This window comes from Electrona antarctica, assembly GCF_951216825.1.
Source record: "Electrona antarctica genome assembly, chromosome: 10".
Taxonomy (NCBI): Eukaryota; Metazoa; Chordata; class Actinopteri; order Myctophiformes; family Myctophidae; genus Electrona; species Electrona antarctica.
In genome coordinates, this window is record NC_136791.1 from 4,304,828 (window position 1) to 4,313,488 (window position 8,661).

Here is an 8,661-nt window from a genome sequence, read left to right on the forward strand (position 1 = left end):
CTCAGTTCACACGGGTGTGATTTTTTTAAACGGTTTTCAGTCTAATGGAGCTCTAATAGGTTTGTTTACATGTTTTTGAACAAACAAACATTGGAGTAAAAACACTTACTGTATATTATCATTAAGACATTATATTAATATAATCTTAATTTATGTGTCCCAAAACAATACTAGAATACTAAGGTACCCAAGAGTACAACAACAATTAGTAGAAGGCAAATAAAAATAGCATAGTGTGTACAGTATGTACATTAATCATAGCACACTTTGAGGTGCTTTCTCAAACATGCAACACTAAAGGAACCCAGAAACGACATCAGAGGCAAACGGGTAATGCGTTAATACCGTTCGAGAGTTATCAGATCAATAAACAGGCTGTAAACATAAGTCATGGAATCATATATTTAATGATTGCCTGGGATACTTATCCCAAAATGAATGGTCATGTGATATGAGCAAATACGACCTGTTACATCACAAATCAGATTCGCTCATATCAGTCCGTTGATCGGGGCGCCCCTGGAAGCAGGACAGAAGGCTCGTCTATCCTGGAGAATTCTAACTTGTCTCTACTTTTTCAGACACTATATAGAAATCTTTCTGTCGCTCTGTGACCTTGCTTGAGCACAGCTAGGGTGCACACTCTCATGAGTAATGGTAACTGCTTAAAAGGTCTACTTTATCCCAACACAGGCCTATAGCTTTATTGTACATAATCTCTCAAGACCAGAGGGAGCACCACGGCCCTAAACCTGTAGTGCTGTTGTTAGAAGGAATAAACACAGAAGCACGCGCGGGAGGAAGTCGACTAAAGGCTCATACATAGTCTGGATTTTCAGTGGTGAGGTGACCACCGAACTACAACATGACGTCACGAGCCGCGGTGAAGAGCAAACCACCGCCACTGCCCCAGCCCTTCTCTCTGTTTTTACTCACTACCGCTCAACGTTATTTCAGCTCCGGTGGTCATCTCACCACCGGAGCGGTGGTCACCTCACCACCGAAAATCCAGACTATGAATAGAGGGGAGGAGCCAAACTGAGTTGATCCCACGAGTGTGGTTTGAGTAAAATGGTGACGCCCCCCTCGGCCCCCCCTCGGCCCCCTTCCAACTGCTTCGCCCCCTAGTCATGCATCACATGGGAATGGCTTTCCTCCGTGGTGGAAAATAGTGCTCGTGTTGGCACTGCTGTGTGTGTGTGTGTGTGTGTGTGTGTGTGTGTGTGTGTGTGTGTGTGTGTGTGTGTGTGTGTGTGTGTGTGTGTGTGTGTGTGTGTGTGTGTGTGTGTGTGTGTGTGTGTGTGTGTGTGTGTGTGTGTGTGTGTGTGTGTGTGTGTGTGTGTGTGTGTGTGTGTGTGTGTGTGTGTGTGTGGGGGTCCCTTTACCATTCTGTCCCCATCGGTACATAACTTGAATGGTGCTGAGCTCTATAGCGGCCTCAGCACTGTGGGTGTGTGTGTGTGTGCGTGCGTGCGTGCACACTCTGCGTAGTAACAGGCCTATGGTGTAAATCAGTGGTTCCCAAAGTGGGGTCCGGGGACCCCCAGAGGTCCTTGAGGGAGTTCCAGGGGGTCCCCAGCTAAATGATAATTTGCAACCAAATGGACCCTTATGGGTCTGTAACTCAGAGAGTGTACAAATGGAACCAAATGGACCCTTATGGGTCTGTAACTCAGAGAGTGTACAAATGGAACCAAATGGATCCTTATGGGTCTGTAACTCAGAGAGTGTACAAATGGAACCAAATGGACCCTTATGGGTCTGTAACTCAGAGAGTGTACAAATGGAACCAAATGGATCCTTATGGGTCTGTAACTCAGAGAGTGTACAAATGGAACCAAATGGATCCTTATGGGTCTGTAACTCAGAGAGTGTACAAATGGAACCAAATGGATCCTTATGGGTCTGTAACTCAGAGAGTGTACAAATGGAATCAAATGGATCCTTATGGGTCTGTAACTCAGAGAGTGTACAAATGGATCCTTATGGGTCTGTAACTCAGAGAGTGTACAAAAAACCATAGGCCCATTTGTACACTCTGAGTTAAATTAACAGTGGTTTTACAATATAAATTGGGGTCCCAGAGATAGAAATGCCATTAAATCGGGGGTCCGTAGCATAATGCGTGTGAAACTGGGGGGTCCATGAAATGAATGTGTTTCGGAATCACTGCTAGAGCCGTAAAAATCCTCCCTTATCGGGGTCACTGGCATATGTTTTCAAATGGGGGGTCCCTGGCCTAATAAATGTTCATTTGGGGGTCCTTGACACGAAAACGTTTGGGAACCACTGGTGTAAATCGTAAATAACCTGAACTGCCTGCCACTTTTTCAGAACTTACTGTTCTTGGTTTTGCTCAAAAGCCTGATTGCCTGCGGAGCCTGAAAGTACGTAGCTGCTGCCTAGCATTAGGCTTGTGGATGTCATGCAAAACCACTTGCCACGTGTGGTAGCAGTGAAATCACTCCATGGTTGGGGTGGCTAGACTCTTCGATAATCCTACGGGCTTTGCAGACACAACGGCCATCCCGAATGGATGTTATCCACTAATGCTATGGGCTGTCCGCTTGACCCTCTGCAGTGCTTTGCGGTTGAGGTCAGTCAGTGCAGTCCTCATGCCAGGCTGTGATACAGCTGGCAAGGATGCTGTTTGTGGTACCACTGTAGAAGGCCCATAGGCCCATGGGCTTTGTGGTACCACTGTAGAAGGCCCATAGGACCATGGGCTCCACGCCAGACTTCTTTACCCATTCTGGGCGGGAACCCCTTTTGGTGTTAGCATTATGTTATGCTTTAGCTATTGAAAAATAGCAGATCTACAAGCTCATAGCGCGCCACCGAGTGGCGCGCTACGAGCTTGTAGGTCTGCTATTTTTGAAAAATCCAAGAACGACTGACATAGAAACATAGCTTTTTCAGAAAACTGTCAGGATGTAGAAGACATTTTTAGAATCTGATCTCAGGTCAAAATGGGATAAAATACGATTGCCTGTCTACCACATGGACATGGGCTTTACAGGCTTACATGGAGAAACTGACAGCTTTAACAGACAGTTGAATAATGTTAAATATCTAAAATTACAATAAATGTGCACAATTTTCTTTTGAGGAGGCCTTATTTTATACCCACATTTTCTCCCCCCTAATATGGGAGATATACAGTTACATCCTCGCAGAGCGACACATCCTGCCAAGCCTGAAGCTCAGCTGCGCATTTTTTGCTAGACAGGATGGTTGTAAAGCTTAAAGTTTAGCGAGCTTTTGGGGAAGTCACAGGCGTGATTATACCGAAATCATCGCTGCAAATTGCATGTCAGGGAAAACACCAGTATTGAAGGCCTGTTGAAATGAAGAGTGGAATTCTGACAGGCTCAAACATCCGGTTTGGAAAAGCATTGCCACTGCAGACATAAACAGTGTACAAGTATGTTTTACGGCCTCGGTGAAGTGTCTTTATGTTCGGCACAAAGGTGACCAGATTTGACTGAGAGACTGCCATCGCGCAAATTACAGCTTTTCACCAGAGGAGAAAAACTTTTTTTTTTCAAAATTAGTTAATAGCACAGGCAGACTCTTCACATACTAGAGCATGTCTGAAATAAGTGTCAGAGCTGAAATCGACATGTAAATATGAAATAAATGCTTAAACATGTAGCTATAGGTGTAATGTTAGAGACCACAGAAGTGAACCTTTCAAGCCTGTTTTCTCAACTCGCTGTTTTCTGCAAGACATTACTCTATAAGCCATATCTCCAAAACTGGTGGGTCAAACTGAACAACCAATATGTCAATTTGAAGCTATGATTCCCTACTTTCATATGAAATGAAAGTAGGGACGAAAGTAGGGACGAAAATTCAAAAAAATCCAATGGCAGTCCCTCAGTCAAATTTTGTCACAATAAGGTTCTGCAGCATAGATCATTCATACTACCCTGTCAACATTTTTATGAAATTGTGAACAGCATTTCGTCTTCACTTTATAGTTCATTCTTGCTCTGGGTTCACTGGGGAGACTTCAGCTGTGTGCAATCAGAAATCATGTGCTATGATTGATTGGACTCAGTCTGGGAATTCAGAGAATTGGGTATTTCCCTTTAAGACATTTTGAGCGGGAACCCCTTTTGGTGTTACATACATTATGTTATAATTTAGCTATTGAAAAATAGCAGATCTACAAGCTCATAGCGCGCCACCGAGTGGCACGCTACGAGCTTGTAGGTCTGCTATTTTTGAAAAATCGTGAAAATGTGGCACAAATTTGGAATATATATTTTTTCAGAACGAACGTTTTTAACTCCTCTTTGCTTCTGGGAGGTCCCTGGAACAACATATTTTCAGATGGGGGTCGGCGGCCAAATACAGATAATTCTGGGGGTCCTTGACATGAAATTGTTGAGCGCCACTGACATAGAAACATGAGGTTTTTCAGAAAACTGTCATAATTTAGAAGACATTTGTAGAATCGTTCCCAGGTCAAAATGGGTTAAGAGCCCATGCTGTGCACATCGCGTTGCACTTTTGCCCATGTCATAAGACGGAACACTGTGATTCTTGTCCTTTCACGTTTACAGGCCGAACAACATCGTTCGTCCAGTCAGTGTTCAGTTCAACCTAATCAGTTCTCCCCAGAGCATGCTGGGAAACCGTGGTGGAGCCTCTCCTCACCTTGGCACCGACATCAAGCACAAGACATCTCTCCCATCACATCCCATGATCAGTGGCCCACTGTTTTTCTATGGGGGCTTTTTTGCTATTGTTTCCCCTTTGAAATGTCTCTGTACTCCGCACACGTTGGCTCCCAATGAAAGCGGCGATTGTAATATTTTTAGTGGAGCTGCGCAGTCAGTCGTCAGTGAAAAGTTCAGATTGTGTAACCAATTTTCCAGTTCAAGGAGGCATTGCTGTCGATTGCGTTCCTTCTCCTCAGGATGTGGTTCTCTGGGCTCGTACAGTACAAGCAGAGGGAATTGGAGGGTGGGAGTCCTGCGGTAGCGTTCTCGCCAGCCCAACCTTGAGAGTGGTTTTTAAGGGAAAGATACCAGACTGCAAGGCTGACATTTCTTTCACATGACAAAAACAATTATTTGTTTACCTCGTCACTTGTCAGGGATTCTTTTTTTTTTGCCACACTGTAGCCAGGAAAGTTATAAATCAAAATGAAAAGGAGAAAAAAACATTTTTTTTATTTTTTTTTCAGAATGAGTCACAACCTATATAAAGGAGTAACGTTGCCCTCCAAACGATAATGGGGGCCATTGGAGTGTTTGTAAGAAACAGTCATATGTTTACGAGGGGGTCTTTCAGACCACAGACTTTGACAGCATGAGCCCGCTGGGCCTGAAAAATGCCACATGTTTCCCAGTACGCAGGCCGGGACGTTCTGAACTCTTTTGTTTAGTTTGAGAAAGTGTGCGATTTGTTGAACAAAGACTGCTTGACCGCAGTGGAAATATAGACTCACTAAATTAGCACTTCTCCTGAGGTCAGGGGGTTATGTTGTGAGGGAACTAAGGTGACGTCATGGTCGGGGGGTTTTATGTCCAGTGTAAGCCAGCATCACACTCCCACACTCTGGTGTGCTGTATGTCTCTCAAGAAACGTGCACGCTGATTAGTCATATCCTGAACCATGGGCCGAGGAAAAGAGCCTCAGTCACCTCCAACACCGTATAGTGTAGCCAGCGACTGTTGCTCTGGTCGGGGCACGGCTCTTTAAAAAACCCAAGTCACACAATGGGCTGTGACGTTTGCAAACGGGACTGTGGGAATCACGAAACAAGAGAGACAAGTCCTCGCAAAACCATGTTGCCCTCGTCATGTTCTCGTCTTTATTTCCCCTGACATTTGAGGATTACAAGTCAGTTTATAAAGGCATGCTCCCATCGTGAGTCAGCACCAGCAAACCGAGGGGAGGACAGTGCAGGAAGGAGGAGCCAGAGAGAGGGCTCAGACCGTACGGCCTGTTTGTTTTCTAGTCGGGGAGAGAGAGAGAGAGTGGGCAGTTGAGGTGAGTGGCCTGCTGCGCTGCAGAAGGTTGGATCAAAGGCAGAGCACAGATGTGTTTCCAGAGCCCCCCCCCCGCCCCTCTCCCCCTTTCTCCTGAGCTCTGGAAGGGCCCGTGTGTTTACTCATGACCTCAGCACGCCTCTGTTCTCCACAGCTCTCAACAAGCCAGCGGCAGCTCTCTCTGAGAAAAAGCACTCTTGTGTGTCTGCTTATCTGCTCCTCCACCCAGGCTGACCACGTTAGCTCGTCTGTTGTATGTTCATTGTCGCTGTCGGGCAGAAAGTTTGTATCTCCATGTTTCATCTTTTTATGTTTGTTTTTTTCTTCATTTTTTTCTCTTCCATAAAGTGAATCTCCCATGTTTAGACTTTTGTCGTATGACAGTGACCTGGCAAAAGTAGCAAAGATAGCCTCGTCTGCCAGCTCCTCACAACGTGTCCTAGTGTGATGCTTTTTGAGCTTGTAGATCTGCTATTTTTGAACATTTTTGAAAACTTTGAATAATTCAATGACATGCCCAATATAGGGACGTGTTTGTGGGTTTTGTAAATATTTGTAAGTATTAAAAACCCATTTTGGGCGGGAACCCCTTTTGGTGTTAGCATTATGTTATGCTTTAGCTATTGAAAAATAGCAGATCTACAAGCTCATAGCGCGCCACCGAGTGGCGCGCTACAAGCTTGTAGGTCTGCTATTTTTGAAAAATCGAAGAACCACTGACATAGAAACATAGCTTTTTCAGAAAACTGTCAGGATGTAGAAGACATTTTTAGAATCTGATCTCAGGTCAAAATGGGTTAACAAGGACTTGTGACTACATACTGGTAACTACATGGTTCTGGATATACAAGGTTTGCGCCGGACAGCAACGATAATATCACTGTACATATTATGTGTGATGTATGCCCCCCTCCTTCTAACCCATGTCCCCCTCCTTCTAACCCATGCAGTGTCAGAATGTGCTTTTGTTGATATGCAGGAAGTGATCCTGTGCTATCGTGCACGCCAGTCGTTCTCCAAGTGGGGTGCAGGGACCCCCAGGGGGTCCTTGAGAGAGTTCCAGGGGGTCCCCGGCTAAATGATAGTTGGAACCAAATTTGTAACTGTAACTGGGACTGTAACTCAGAGTGTACAAATGGACCCGGTCCATAAATTGGAGTCCCAGAGATGCCGTTGAATGGGCGCCCGTAGCTTAAAGTGATGGTTCACAATTTTGGAACTTAAGTTGTATGAAATACAATACATTAATATAGTGGTTGCAACTGTATTAATTGATTGCCCGAGTCCCGTGGTGGGAGTTCTGCTCTGGTTTTGGTGAATATTAAGTAATTCCGGTCATTTTGTGGGGGGCACTATAGGGGCCAGTATTTCTAAAATATTAGTGCAACTTTCGTTCAACTCTGACCCCTCTATCACAAGGAACTATGTTTGTGTCTATATCACTACGCCCAAAAAGTAGTTCCAGAGAGGGGTCAAAAATGAACCAAAGTTGAACTATATGGTAGAAATAGGTCAACAATACAAATTACGCTAGTTTTGTGAAATAATTTACTTTTAATGCGTGGCCCCCTGTGCCCCCTACAAAATGACCGGAACTACTTAATATTTCACCAAAACCAGAGCAGAACTCCCACCACAGGGCTCGGGCAATCAATTAATACAGTTGCAACCACTATATAAATGGCAAGTAGTTCATACAGCTTAAGTTTAAAAAAAATCTGAACTATCCCTTTAATGCGTGTCAAACTGGGCGTCCTTGAAATGAAAGCGGTTGAGAATCACTGCTAGAGCTGTACAAATGGGGGTCCGCAGGCTGATACATGTCAATTTGGGGGTCCTTGACATGACACAGTTTGAGAACCAATGGTGTCCTCCTTGTTGTACAAACAGGAGCGTAAGGTCAACAGCCGGTGGCTTGTCTTGCTGATCCATACAGATGTAATCAGGGCGGATCCAGAAACATTCTCATTGTAAGGGATTAACCCGTTTAGGTCTGACGTCGAAATAAAAAAAAATTATACCTCATGTTTCTATGTCAGTGGTGCTCAATATTTAATGTCAAGGACCCCAAAAATGATCTGTAATTGGCCGCCGACCCCCATCTGAAAATATGTTGTTCCAGGGACGCACCAGAAGAGTTAAAATGTTCACTCTGTAATAATATATATTCAAAGATTTGAGGCACATTTTCTTGATTTTTCAAAAATAGCAGACCTACAAGTTCATAGCGTGGCACTCGGTGCCACGCTATGAGCTTGTAGATCTGCTATTTTTCAATAGCTAAAGTATAACAATGCTTTAAAACACCAAAAGGGGTTCCCGCCCAAAATGGATTAAAAAAAAGCACTGTCCTTTTCGTCCTGTATGCCCATGCTTGTTTGTTGACTTTGCTGCATTGAAGATGTGGTTAGCTTAGACAAACGGGCCATGTTTCCTCTGTGAGAGCGAGTGGAGATGACGGTGAATGTTTTGAGGGCAAGTTGGAGACGGTGGAATTTGTATACTAGATTAGTTTCAAGATCATCTCCCTCCCGGGGAGGCAAATCTACAATGGTCCCTGATGTTGATACTAGTGCTGTTGGCTCACGGTGCCAAATCCAGGATTTTGTGTACTCTCGGTATTCGCATTAAAATGTCGTCCAAGGGTTATCCAGGG